A 13,966-nucleotide genomic window follows, 5' to 3' on the forward strand; every position below is an offset into this window, starting at 1 on the left:
TCAGTTAATCAAGTTGCTTGCGGCGGATTCTTGGCACAATACGAAGAAGGCAGCTTGATAGAACATGCCATTTACTATGTGAGCAAGACCTTTATTGATTATGAGAAGAAATACTCTCAGATAGAGAAGACATGCCTAGCTCTGGTATGGATGTGTCAGAAATTGAGGCATTATCTATTGGCGTCTGAAGTCAAGATTCTATCTAAATTAAATCCTCTCAAGTACGTTCTTGAACAACCATTTCTCAGCGGACGGATCGCCAAATGGCAAGTCCTATTAATGCAATACGACTTGGAATATGTCTCTCAGCAATCTATCAAAGGCCAAGCAATTGCAGACCAATTAGCAGATTTTCCTCTAGTAGAGGATGTTAAAGCTGAGGATGATTTCCCCGATGAGCGGATCTGCAATATTCAACAATCCCCAATTTGGAATTTATTCTTCGATGGTTCCAAGAATATGGCAGGCATAGGAATCAGAATTCTGCTAATTACACCAGAGAAGGAGATGATTCCCTTTTCTCTTAAACTGGATTTTCAGTGCACTCATAATATGGCCGAGTATGAAGCTTTGATACAAGGTCTGAAAATTCTACAGGACTTCAATGTCAAAAGAGTGCATGCTTATGGCGATTCTTTGTTAATCGTCAATCAAGTTCTGGCCGAATGGCAAGTGAAAGATCAGAAACTACTTCCTTACCAGAAGATTGTCTCGGCTCTTGCCAACAAATTCGAAGAATTCCAACTTTTTCATATCAAAAGAGATTTCAACCAAGTTGCAGACAGTTTAGCCAATCTGGGATCCATCATGTCTTTCAGGAGTGGAGAATCTTGTCGCTCATTTGAAATTGGCAGACTTGATCAACCCGCTTTCGTTCCAGTAGAGCAGATAAACCAGGCTGAGCAGAAGAAGAAGCCTTGGTATCATGATATCAAAAATTTTATTAAAACTGACGAATTTCCTCCAGAATTATCAAAGAGAGAGCAGCGAGCAATTCAACGCATGTCTGCTCGATATTTTATTCTTGCCGACGTCCTTTATCGTCGTGGATTCAGTTCTGAATATTCCAGATGTTTGGACGAAGAAGAAGCCAAAGAAGTTGTGCAAGAAGCACATGAAGGCATTTGCGGTGGCCATGTTGGCTATCAGACTCTCGTCAAACAAATCATCCGAGCAGGATATTATTGGAGAACTATGCAACAAGATTGCTATCGTTTTGTAAATAAGTGCGTTCAATGTCAGATGCATACGCCTTCCATTCATGCGCCAGCGACATACTTGCAATCTGTCGTCTCTCCATGGCCATTTTCCATGTGGGCTTTCGATGTTGTAGGCCCCATCACTCCTTCAGCCTCCAATGGTCATAAATATTTTCTTGCCGCAACAGAATATTTTACTAAATGGGTAGAAGCAGTCACTCTACGCACAGTAGAAGGTCGGCATGTGGTTTCTTTCATCCATAAGAATATCCTTTGCCACTTCGGTATACCGCATGATATTGTGTCGGATAATGGCAGTCATTTCAAGAATGAGAGAATGAGGACATTCTGCTCAAAATTCAGAATTCATTATCATTTTTCCGCTCCTTATTATCCTCAAGGGAATGGTCAGGCAGAGGCCACCAACAAGGTTCTGATTCGAATCCTGGAGCGAACTTTAGAAACGGGCCGTGACTGGCATGAAAAGATTCATGATGCATTATGGGCATACAGAACCACCATTCGAACTCCAACGAATGCTACTCCGTCAGAACTTGTCTACGGAACTGAAGTAGTGCTACCTCTACGTGTTCAGAAACCTGCTCTGAAATTTGCATCACTTCTAGAATTACCTCTTGATCAGTATCAGCAACAGCGACTGGTATAGCTTGATTTGCTTGATGAAAGAAGGCTCAGAGCAGCAGAGCATGCTCAATCCTATTGCCAGAGGATAGCCCGACAATATGCAAAATCTGTCATTGAGAGAAAATTTCGGGTCAATGATCTAGTGCTCAGATCAACAACTTATCTCAGGCATCGCCCGGGTGGCAAATGGTCGCCAAATTGGGAAGGTCCTTATGTTGTCAAAGAGGCACTATCTCGCAATTCATATCGACTCATCAATGCTGATGGAATAGAATTACCAGATCCCATCAATGCTCGACATTTGAAAAAATTCTATACTTGAACAATTCTCTATTCTTTGTAATCCTTCCAAATTTTCTTCAATAATGATCAAAATTCTTTTCCCAGTTACACTGGGGCATTTTAAAATTTTGTTTTTATCTACAAATATTCCGTATGCAGGCAGGATAAACAAATCTCTCATTTCACGCACTTGTGCATGCCTGTGCACCCATTTACATTCATTTGCATTTGCATGCATTCATTCGCATTCGTCTGCATCAATTTGCATTAGCATCGATTACCCATTCAGGATAAGGGATAAATCCTGAGACCCCGACAGTTGTCCGAGTCGTCGTGAGGGTGAAGACTGAAAATTTTCCATCAAAATCAATTAGTAATTCTTCAGGATCCAGTGTTCGTGCTGGTAATTTTTCAAAAATCCAGTGTTCGTGCTGGTAAACTTTCAAAAATCCAGTGTTCGTGCTGGTAAACTTTCAAAATCCAGTGTTCGTGTTGGTAAATTTCCAAAACCCAACGCTCGTACTGGTAACCATTTAAAATCCAACGCTCGTACTGGTAACCATTTAAAATCCAGCGCTTGTACTGGTAACCTTTTAAAATCCAGCGCTCGTACTGGAAATCTTTCAAAATCCAGCGCTCGTACTGGTAATCTTCCAAAATCCAGTATCCAAACTGGTACATTTTTAAACCAGTATGCATACAGGTATCTTTTCAAAATCGAGCACTCGTGTCATGTCAGTCGACCTCTTGAGTTCAGTCGTCGTGTTGATCATTCATCAAATTCCCAATTTCCAAATTTCCAATTTCCAATTTCCAATTATCAATTTCCAAATTTCCAAATTTCCAATTTCCAATTTCCAATTTTCCAATTTCAAATATCAAATTTCAAAATTCCAATTTCCAAAATTTGACCCTTTTGAGGCACCCAATACAAATTTCAATCATTTTCTCTTGCGAGAGACCCTTTGTATAGGGAGAGTTCGAGGGAGCTCGCTCTTTTCGCATGCTATCCAATTCGTTCACTTAGCCCCTTTTCAGGGAGAGTTTGAAGGGACTCGTGTCTTTGTGAACCGTTTGCAAAACAAAATTCCAAATTTCACACAAGGAACCCTTTTTATAGGCAGAGACTCGACGGAGACTTGCTTTCCTTGTGACCCCATAATTTCAGACTAGGCCATTTCATCATGAAGGACCCTCTTTTCAGGGAGAGTGTGATGAACTCGTTCCTTCATGACCAATTTACCAACCTCACCAATTCCGGCCCCCTTTCCATAAGAGAAGCCTAATGTTAGGAAGTTTTGACGAAAGCTTAATTTCTCTTCGAAAGTTTGTTTTGCAAACACCTCCTCTTCAGGGAAGAGAGGAGTAATTCCCAATTCCAATTTCTGAATCTTCTCCTTTGGGGAAAGGAGAAGAGAATTTTTGTCAGAAATGTGTTGCGTTGTGCTTCAAATGCTCGATTTCACAAAAGGATTTCAAGAAAGTTTTGCCAATTTGTCCTTAAATATTTGTTGATTTCAAAAATCTTTATTGCACAAAATTATTACTTCAGAATACCTCCATTATTACTTCCGAAAGGGTAATGCTTTCGCAAAAAAGGATTCAAAGTTCAAAATCTTTCTATTGGCCAACCAAAAGGATGAAGAATAAATCCTCGATATGGCCAGCAAAGAGAATTCAATGTTGTTGCAAAGCCATGAGTGATTGATATTGATCGCAGTCAATGGCACATTTTTAAAGACCATTCTTGAAAAATAAAGTAGTCGAAATATCCTGGGTGATACAGAGAAATCCACTCAATTTTCATATCTCCTCAATCACCTAAGCTGCAATTAAATATCTGCAAAAGGGATCTCTCAATTGTCGTCGAGATGAAGGCGAATTAAGCGAGTCGACCCCCGGGGCCAAAGAAGATTTGGATCATCTCCAAGATGACGGAGTTTGTGACGGATCCTTCCAGGGAAAGTTCAAATCACCGTCGAGATGAAGGCGAGTGTGATAAGCCTACCAACAAACCCTAAAAGATATTTGATTTTAGCTATCATTAAGAGATTTCCTACGAAAGAGCCAATAACTATCAAGATAATCCCTGAGAGAAAAGAAGGATCGGAACATCTCTGAGATGAAGGAGTTTGTGACGTACCCTTCCTAAAAAGAGAGAAAAGTCAGGACATCTCCAAAATGAAGGATGATGTAATTCCCAAAAAAATCCAAGAGAGCTCTAATCTGCTAAAAAGAGAGTGCAGAAAGATCATCATGAGAAAAGAATCCCAGGATATCAGACTGCCGAATCTATCAAGAATCTTCTTTAATTTTGTGAAATTCTTTTATCAATATTTTTTCACTAATAGCTCTCGCAATATCAAGAATACTTTCTTTCCCGTCCATATCAAGGAAATTGATAGCTTCCTTGAAAGAAAGCCAATCGCAAGTAATTTGAATTTGAATCTTGATTCTACGGAGTTAAGCCCAGTCGGAGGTAATACTTCAGGTAGAAAAGAGGGAATACTTTCAAAACAATGCGCATCACTTTCAATTATTTTGAATCAACAATAATTTTCAACATTTTGACAATATTTTCTAGCTATCCTGGCGTGAAGCGAGAGCTTGAGGTTCATCTTTGGCGCATCCTGACATCAGTTGTTATCCCTTTTAGGACTTGATAACGGGAGTTTTCAAGATTCCTTCCCTTCTTTGGTATAATCTGAGCGCACGGGCTCTCAGATTCGCACACTTCCCTGTGTCCCCACTGTCCCACCATAGACAGTCCAATTTCGGCTTGAGGTTAAGCCACCAATTCCAGCAAAAGGCAATTTCAAAAGTTAATTAGTCTCAGCAATGAGGCTCCCAAAATCAATCCCTTTTCAAACTTTAGGGACCCCAATTTCCTTCCTTTTGCAAAACCCCTATCGGATTCATTGTGCGGAAATCCGAAGGTTCCATCACGGTCTCTTCTTTTGAGGATTCCGTTCATTTTCTGCCCAATCAGGTTAAGGGTACAAACCTGAGCCTCCTTTGATGAGGTATTTCATTTTCAACCCGATCAAGTTAAGGGTACAAACCTGAGCCTCATTTGATGAGGTATTTTATTTTCAACCCGATCAGGTTAAGGGTATAAACCTGAGCCTCATTTGATGAGGTATTTCATTTTCAACCCAATCAGGTTAAGGGTACAAACCTGAGCCTCCTTTGATGAGGTATTTCATTTTCAACCCGATCAGGTTAAGGGTACAAACCTGAGCCTCCTTTGATGAGGTATTCCATTTTCATTTCCCGGTCAGGTTAAGGGTCAAACCTGAGCTTCGTTTCTACACGAGGTATTTTATGTCCCATCCAGGTTAAGGGCAAAACCTGAATCTCACTTCTTTTTGAAATAAAATTTTCTCCTTATTCTCCATTTCATATCTATCATCATCACTTGAACTAATTCTTTCATACCCAGTCAGATTCATCTAACTAGGGCATTTTTATGATCCAAATTTGGTGTGTTTTCTTTGCCACTAAGCTCGGCTTTCAACCGGCTTAGCAGCAAAGAGGGGCATCTGTAAACACCCCAAATTTTCACCCTCATCCAGTGTTTGTCCATTTCATAAGTCATTACAGATCATTGCATGTATTCTGCATAACATTGCATGTCATTGCATAGCATTGCAGGTCACTGCATCTCATTTTCGAGATCCAACACTCCTATTTCAAAACATTCAATCCAGATTTTAATTTTAAAGCTTTTATTTCAAAATTAATTTCAAAACCTGGGTCTTTATTCAATACTCTGTCATTTTCCAACCCCAGGACTTTATGGTTCGAAATATTTTCTCAAGGAAACAATCTGGATTCATTTCAAATTCAAATTTTAATCGATTTCAATTCACAGATGAGACCCATTGAGGTGGTGTCGCTTCTGAATTCCTCTATTCATCAAATTTCTCAAAATTTTGAAAGTTTCAGTCCGATCAGGACTCTGTCTCAGAGACCTGATCCGGTCAGGAGTCTGTTTTACTTCCATTTTTAATCTTTTTTGTTTGTTTTCGAAATTTAGGTCATTTACAGAGTCCAGTTAGTTCAGGATTCTATTTTAGAGTTCGGTCGAGTTAGGAATCTAACCCTGACTGTGTTTTCTGACTTATTTCATCATTTCTTGATAAAATCTTTTGAAAATTCTTTCATTTGGCTGTTAAAATTTAAAATTTCAGAGTCCTAAGAGTTCAGGACTCTAACCCGGAGTTCCAGTTCGCATGAGACCCTATTTTCAAAAATCTTGAATTTCAAATGTCAATTTTAACCCTTTTTCAAAGCCATTTTCAGTGTTTATTTCAAAATTTCTAAAACTCGATGTGGGCCCACTCAGTTGGCACCATATCCAGAGGAATTCTAATTCAGTTAGGATCCTATATCATTTCAAAAATTTCAATTTCAAAGTTTGCTTTTGAAAAGCTTTTGAAAACTCCTTCAATTTCAAGTTTTAAAATCGTTTTTTTTGAAAAACTCAAGTAGGGCCCACTCGGGGTGGTGCCATATTCGAGTCAGTCAGGGCTAGACTAGGGTTAGTTGATGTCTTGGTTAGTGTTAGAGGTTTAGAAGAGTCAAAACCATTTTGAAAAACTCATTTTGAAAGTTAGTTTTTAAAACTAGTATTTTTAAAGGTTTTTAAAGGTGTTTTAAAAACCCAATGTGAGAAAATGCCAAGTGGCACCACATTTGGGGGATTTTTAGGATTAGCTAGGGGTTAATTAGGCATTATTTAGGATAATTTAGACTAGGGGTAGTTAGGTAACTTCACCCCAAAATCGCCCCCTCCTTTAGAGTCCAAAATTTTCAAAATTGTCAATTTTTAAACCTAAAAAATTTTCTATAAATAGAGGCCATAGGGGGGTCGATTTTTCCAATTGGCTTTCCTTTGGATTCTTGGAGCTTCTCTCTCCTCTCCAGCTCTTCCTCCATTGCAGCAACCTCAAGGTAACTATTTTCTCTAATTTTTAGTTTTTATTTAATGTTTTTCATTGTTTTAAACATGATTTAGCCATTGGTACCATCATCTTCATGGATTAAACCATGGATTCAACCTCAAGAACCATCAAGAATCAGCAAGAACAATCCAAGAAGGTGATACAACCCTGTTTTGGGTGATTTACAGAGATTTTAATCCATTAGAATTGATTTTAATATGATTCTCTGCATTAATAACCAATAAAATATATGATTTGCCCTTTTTAAATGGGTTAAATCTATGTTTTAAAGGTGATATCAAATTCCAGCCATTGATTCCCTATTTTTATTTTATTTTCATGGTTTATTCATGTTTGTTTTACGTTCTATAGCATAGAAATAAGTTTTATTTATTGTTTTATGGTTTATTTTATTTATTTACATTAGTTAATGCATGGTTTTTCAAGTTTCTTAAATTTCTGTGTGTTCTAGGTTTAGAACAGTAAAGATGATGTTATTTCGGATGGAAGCACTCATTGTTTATTTTTGATTTTTTTATATGTGGTGCATGCATGAGTTATTGAGTTACTGTAGAAAAATCAGAGGTTTTGGATCTCGGGAACCCTGTCAAAAAAATCAGACATCAAATCGGGTTTTTAAAGCTTTAAAATCGTGGTTAAAATCAAGAAGGTAACTTGCTGTGATGATATTTCTCTCATCTTATATCCGATTTTAGATCTGTAAAGTGATATGGATTCACATTGAGTAGATCTGTCTGCTGTAAAATGTTCGGATTTTTTGATCACTGTTTAGTATTTTGCCCCTTTTAGAGAATCTGTTTTTAAATTTAAAGCTCGTTAGGGTTTACCAAAACCCTAATCAGACTTGTGTTAGTCATAAATCCCAAACCACAGATCCGATTTTAGATCTGTAAAAAGTGAGTATTGTTTTTTTTTTGTCTAATATTCACCACTAAAATTTCAGAAATTGTTGTTTAGAATTGCTATTTATTCCTGTATTTTCAATCTGGAATAGCTGTTTTAATCCCTGTTAAGAGTGATATATTTTAGCTCAGATTGCCGGAAGGGTTTCTCCCTAACCAAAGATGATTTTTACGATCTGTAAATTGGGAAATCTCTGTTTTTTTTTCTAGTTAGTCTCTGTAAAATTCTATAAATTTCCATAGAGATTTGACTCCTGGTTCAGGTCTTGGACTGAAACTGGTTGGTGAATTAGGTCAAAAATAGCATATTTTTAGGGTTTAATGCAATTTTCGGATTAATTTAATGTCAAAAAATATTTTTTATAATTCCAATTCGACATTAGGGTTATAACAAGTGCAGGTACCAATTTTTATGGAATTTGGAATCCATTTGATGGCTGAATTAAGCAAATCGCAAAACCGGATTCCTGAAAGATCCAAAACACTGCTAAAATCACAGTTTTTGAGAAATTATTGGATTTTCGTGCATAAGCATATGTTTTTAGGGTTTAATCATATTCATAATCATATTAGGATGCTTTAGGTTTAATTTGATGCTCATTTGATTTCATTTAGTGCATAAAACCTAAGTTTTTACCAAAAATCTATTTCTAAAAACCCTGATTTCAAGGCCATAGTCTAGCTATCGGGGGCAATTTGGTCATTTGACCTAAATTTCGAAATCCCTAGCCCTAATTTCATATTTTTAATCATGTCATAGCATATTTGGTTTGAGTTTATTTCATTCAAATTTCAAAATTTGCATTTTATCAAAATATCTTTCTAAAAACCCTAAATTCAAGGCCATAGTCTTGTTATTAGGGGTATTTTGGTCATTTTGACCCCAATTTCGAAATTCCATATCTTCTCTTTCATATTTATTCCATTTTATTTCATACTTTATCATTTTTTTTAAAGAGAATCAAGGAAGAGGCTTATATCTAGCAAAATCCAACAATTTCCTGATATTGTTGGATAAATCTAGAAAAGCCAACATATATTCATTAACCAAGTTTTCTAGTTTTGCAGGTACATTGAAGACTTTATTTTTCATGTACTTAAATTTCAATAGTGATGTAATTTGTAATTAAACTTTGGAATAAGAATTTACATTTCTTGCTTAGCTTAGGTTGCATTGCATATAGTTTATTTTTATAATTTTGATGTGTGATGGATGATGATTCATGCATATTTTTACAAATTCACCATGGTCTACACGAATGGCACATGCACTAGCTTCTATGAAGTTTATAAACTAGGTGGAATTTGTATTTATGGCCATAGTCAGAATATGAATGATACTTAGATTTATGATCTTCACATTAGCCACATTCAGCCTACACTCTTAGGCTAACTTCAAAAATGCACTGCACTTCTCAAAAATACAAAGAGTATTTCTCAATTCCTCAAAATCATATTCATTCATTTCATGCATTTGCCAATTCCAATTCCAATCTCAATTCAAAGAAGTTCATTTTCTCAAAATCTCCTAAGTCTTATAGCAAAATCGATTTTCCCAAAGACATTGAATTTCAAAGGATATTTCAAGTATTTCCCAAGTTCCAAATTCAAATTTTCTAAGTTAGAATTTCAATTTCCAAGTTTGAATTAAGAGAAACCAAGTCTCTCAGAATCGATTTTCACCAAATGTCAAGGATTCCTCAAAATCGATTTTTATTTCTCTCAGAAGTATATTTCAAATCCCATTTCACGATTTCTCATGTGATATCATTTCCAAGATTTACATTTTCTAAATATTTCAATCATTCAAAGCAAACATCATGTTTTCAAATGTGCATTTTCTGAAAATTCATAGCACATGCCTGATTCTTTGTGCATTTAGAAATTAGAATATGATTTAGACAAGTTGAATAGAGTAGAGCATAAGATTGATCCTTGGTTCAATTACCCCTGTTAAAGGTGGCAGGAACGGTTGAACCTCGTACCGACAGGCGAGTCCCATTCTACGGAATTTTCCCGCATTTTAAAAACGGAGGCGAGTTATTTTCAAAAACTTTTTCAAAGATCAGTTTGATTTGCAAAAGTAAAAATTTTGCGATGATAACAAACCCGCAGCCTTTGTTCTTTAGTGGATTAATTTCATTTAGTTGTTATTTATTTTGATTTTTAGACTAATTAGTTTAGTTATTTAATTTAGTTTTAGTGTAGAACTGGGTGTGCGTATATTGTATTTGTTTTGTGTGTGTGAGCTGTGTTTTGGGATTGTTTTACTTGTAGTTAGTTATTATTTAACATAGTAGTTCGAATTGCATTTCCTTGAGTAGCATAGTTGCATTTGCATCGTTAGTTAACGTAGCTTTAGTCATAATTTGCTTATCGTATTTCATTCGTCATGCATTTAGCATAATTGTAATATTTATCTGCATATACACTGTTATTCAGTGTCATTTAGATTGCATTAGGTTTAATTTGCATTTTATAGTGTTTAAATAGATTCATAAAGTGAATAGTGCATTCAAAGAAAAATTGGATTTTTGCTGCATCGCATTGTCGTAATTTCATAGGCAAAAAGTCTGCATTTTTAGAAAATTCTTTTTCTATTCACTTTATCAACGTGTTAGCTAACTGCAGACCAAATTTCAGCTCTTTCGAAGTTGATTCGATCTGATTTTTAAGCGTTTTGCGAAAACTGCTTTTTCTGGTTTTTAATTTACAGGACTTTCGATATCATGATTTTTCCCAGTTTTGAAACGCTTATATATGGAGTTCCAGATATCATTTTTTCATTCTATAAAAACTGTCAGATTTTTTAATCTGTCAGTTGCAGAACAGAACAAGTTTCGGGAAAATCGGACCTCTTTTTCCCTGTTAAACAGTGGTTTTCCGATAACCTGACAGAAATCTATTTTACACTAGTTAGGGGCATTTTCGTAATTTCCATAGTTTCGGCATTTTAGACCTGTTTTCAGTAGTTTTTGCATTCTAGGAGCTTCATAATCATCATACAGCATTATTAGAATTAGTTTAGCTAAATTTAGAATTAGTTTAGTATTTTATTTAATTATTGTCTGATAATTAGAACTTGTTTTATTAATTTCATAAAATTAGACTTAGTTTCATTTATAGTTTTCATTCTTAGATTAAAATACTAACTTTTTATTTTCCTTCATTTTTAGGTTGAAAAGCATATTTAGTTTCCAAGGTTATTGTCTAAGTGCAAAGAGCGAATAATTGGCGAAAAGACGGAAATACCCGTGGTGTGGAGCAGAAGACTTAGTTGCTTTTTCATCTTCATTTTAGTGATTAATTGTCAGTGTATTAGCTTTATAATTGTAGATTGACATTTGTAATTAATAAATTAAATTTTACACAAATATCTTGATTAATTCCTGTTCCCTGAGGATTCGACCCGTACTTACCACTTTGTGGAAAGTCAGTTTTTATACTTTTGGTTGACGATTTTCCAAAGTTTATTGAAAATAATTGTTTTAAAAAGATCATTTCAAAATATCAACCAAATTTTGGCGCCGTTGCCGGGGAACGACGAATTAATTACTTTATTTCTTAGAGTTTGATTTATTAATTTGTTTTAGTTAGTTAATTAGTTGTTTTCTTTTTAGTTAGTAGGATTAGTAAGTGAATATAGGATTAACATAGTTAGTAAATATAGGATTCACGTACTGCGTTTTCTAGGATTCACTTAATTTTCATTCTGCAAGGGGCGATTAGACAGGTGGGTTTTAGAAAAACTTAGTTTGTGATTTCCTATATTTATTTGTTTTAGTATTTTAGAATAGTTACTTTGTTATTTATTTATTCAGTTTTAGAATTCTGACATAGATAGATAGTATAATTGTTTCTTAGTTACTGTATTTGTTTTATTTATGTTTTAGTACTTGTGTTAGTTTAGATTTAGATTTAGGTTGTCTGCTTACCTCTGGTCTTAGTACCAGTGTATGCAGGGGCGACGAGGTCTAGGAACCCCATTACACCCATTTGTTGACAACCCAGAGAGAATTTTACATTCTCATCGAAGTTCGACAACAATGGCTGACATGGATCCTCCACCTCCACCCCCAGTTCATCCACGTCCTCTGAGGGAATACTTCATTCCCACAGATTATGTTCAGGCATCCTGCATTTGGAGACCCGATGTAGGAGCGCCACATTATGAGATTAAGGCCAGCATTATTTAGATGCTCCTATCTTTTTATGGCCTTAGTCATGAAGATCCCTACCGACATTTAGATGAATTCCTCAAAATCTGCTCTACTGTAAAGATACAGAATTTCGATGATGATGCTTTAAGGTTGACTATATTTCCTCTTTCATTAAAGGACAAAGCCAAGTATTGGCTAAAGTCCTTAGATTCTGTAGAAATAGAGTCCTGGGATCAATTGCAACAGGAGTTTCTTCGGAAATACTTTCCCATTGGTCGTACGAACCAATATCGTAGAGCCATCACTAGCTTTTCAGAGCTAGATGGTGAGCGCTTTCATGAGACCTGGGAGAGAATGAAGGATCTCCTCAGGAAATGTCCCCATCATCAGGTGCCGAAATGACAACTGGTGCAGAGCTTCTACGATGGATTGTCTGACAAGAATCGTCAGATGATCGACTCTTCATGTGGAGGGACATTCATGCTGAAGAGCGAGGACGAAGCATGGAGGTTATTTGATACATTGGCCGAGAATTCCCTCCACCATGCTTCGAGTTCTCATTCGGATAGAGCCACACCCAGCATTCAGAAGAAAGCTGGTGTTCTTGAGATTGATCCATCTACTGCACTACAGTGCAAGGTAGACATGATTGCTCAGAAGCTGGACCAGCTTCTCTCAGGACCGCCCACTACACAGCAGGTGTGTACTCTTTGTGCCAGTCCGACCCATGATATCACTGAGTGTCCTTTGGCAGCTCAGTACCCTGAATTTGTTTAAGAACAAGTTCAGGCAACTTAGGGTTACGTCAGACCGCCGAATAACCCTTATTCATCGACATATAATCTGGGTTGGCATAACCATCCCAATTTTTCATGGAAGAATCCACAATCTTCCATGCAGATGCCTACATCCTCTCAGCCAGTTCGGCAACCATCTTTTACTCAGCCATTCCAAAGACCGATCTTCTTCTTCTTCAGTCCCTCCCTCAATTCAGCAGGAGTCTGCCCCGCAGACATCTTTTTAGAAGAGACTTCTCCAGGCATTCCAAGAGCTGAAAACCTCTAATCAGAACGCCTTCGAGAAGTGTAGCCAGATATTGAGCTCACATACGCAGTCTATTGCGAAGTTAGAGTCGCAAATGGGACAGTTAGCTGAGGCTATGAGTAGAAGACCCGAGGGTACATTGCCGAGTCAGGCTGTCATGAACCCGAAGGGCAAGGACCAAATGACTGGAGGCCTGTTTCATACTGAGACACAGCAGAAGGCCAAATCGGTTATGGCCCTTAGGAGTGGACGTGAGTATCACGTCGAGAGCAGAGAGAGAGAGAGTAGAGAGAGGATAGAGGAGCCAAAGACCATTGTTTCACCTACGTCGGCTCAGCCATCATTATCATCGCCATCCCCATCATCATCTTCATCATCATTATCTTCATCTTCAGTGCAGAAGAAGGATAGGAGTGAGCCTTCTCACAAAGAGAAGGAACCACCGGAGTATATTCCCCCCCCACCCTATCCCAAAGCATTAAAGTCTCTTGGATATAGAGGGAAGCAAGGTGCAAAGATCCAGAACATGCTTGACATATTCAAGCATGTGCAGATCAACTTACCTTTGCTTGATGTGATTCAGCAGGTGCCGACATATGCCAAATTCCTGAAAGAGCTATGTACGCAGAAGCGTAAATCTAGAGAGAGAGTTCCTAACAGGGTCCATCTGACTGAGCATGTGAGTTCAGTACTTCAGCATCAGACACCACCAAAGCTCAAGGACCCTGGAGCCCCGATCATTGCGTGTACCATAGGGAACATCCGAA

At 37.1% G+C, this 13,966-nt stretch overlaps 1 non-coding gene across 1 annotated transcript; it reads right to left on the reverse strand.

Moving 5' to 3' along the window:
* Positions 1–12,444: 12,444 nt before the first annotated feature.
* On the reverse strand, positions 12,445–12,547 carry LOC149811925 (small nucleolar RNA R71). Its single transcript, XR_016428632.1, has one exon. It is a non-coding gene; the product is annotated as a small nucleolar RNA R71 (small nucleolar RNA).
* Between the last annotated feature and the right edge of the window lie 1,419 nt (positions 12,548–13,966).

The sequence above is a fragment of the Nuphar pumila genome, chromosome 17 (genome assembly GCF_984573655.1).
Source record: "Nuphar pumila chromosome 17, dmNupPumi1.hap1.1, whole genome shotgun sequence".
Classification (NCBI taxonomy): domain Eukaryota; kingdom Viridiplantae; phylum Streptophyta; class Magnoliopsida; order Nymphaeales; family Nymphaeaceae; genus Nuphar; species Nuphar pumila.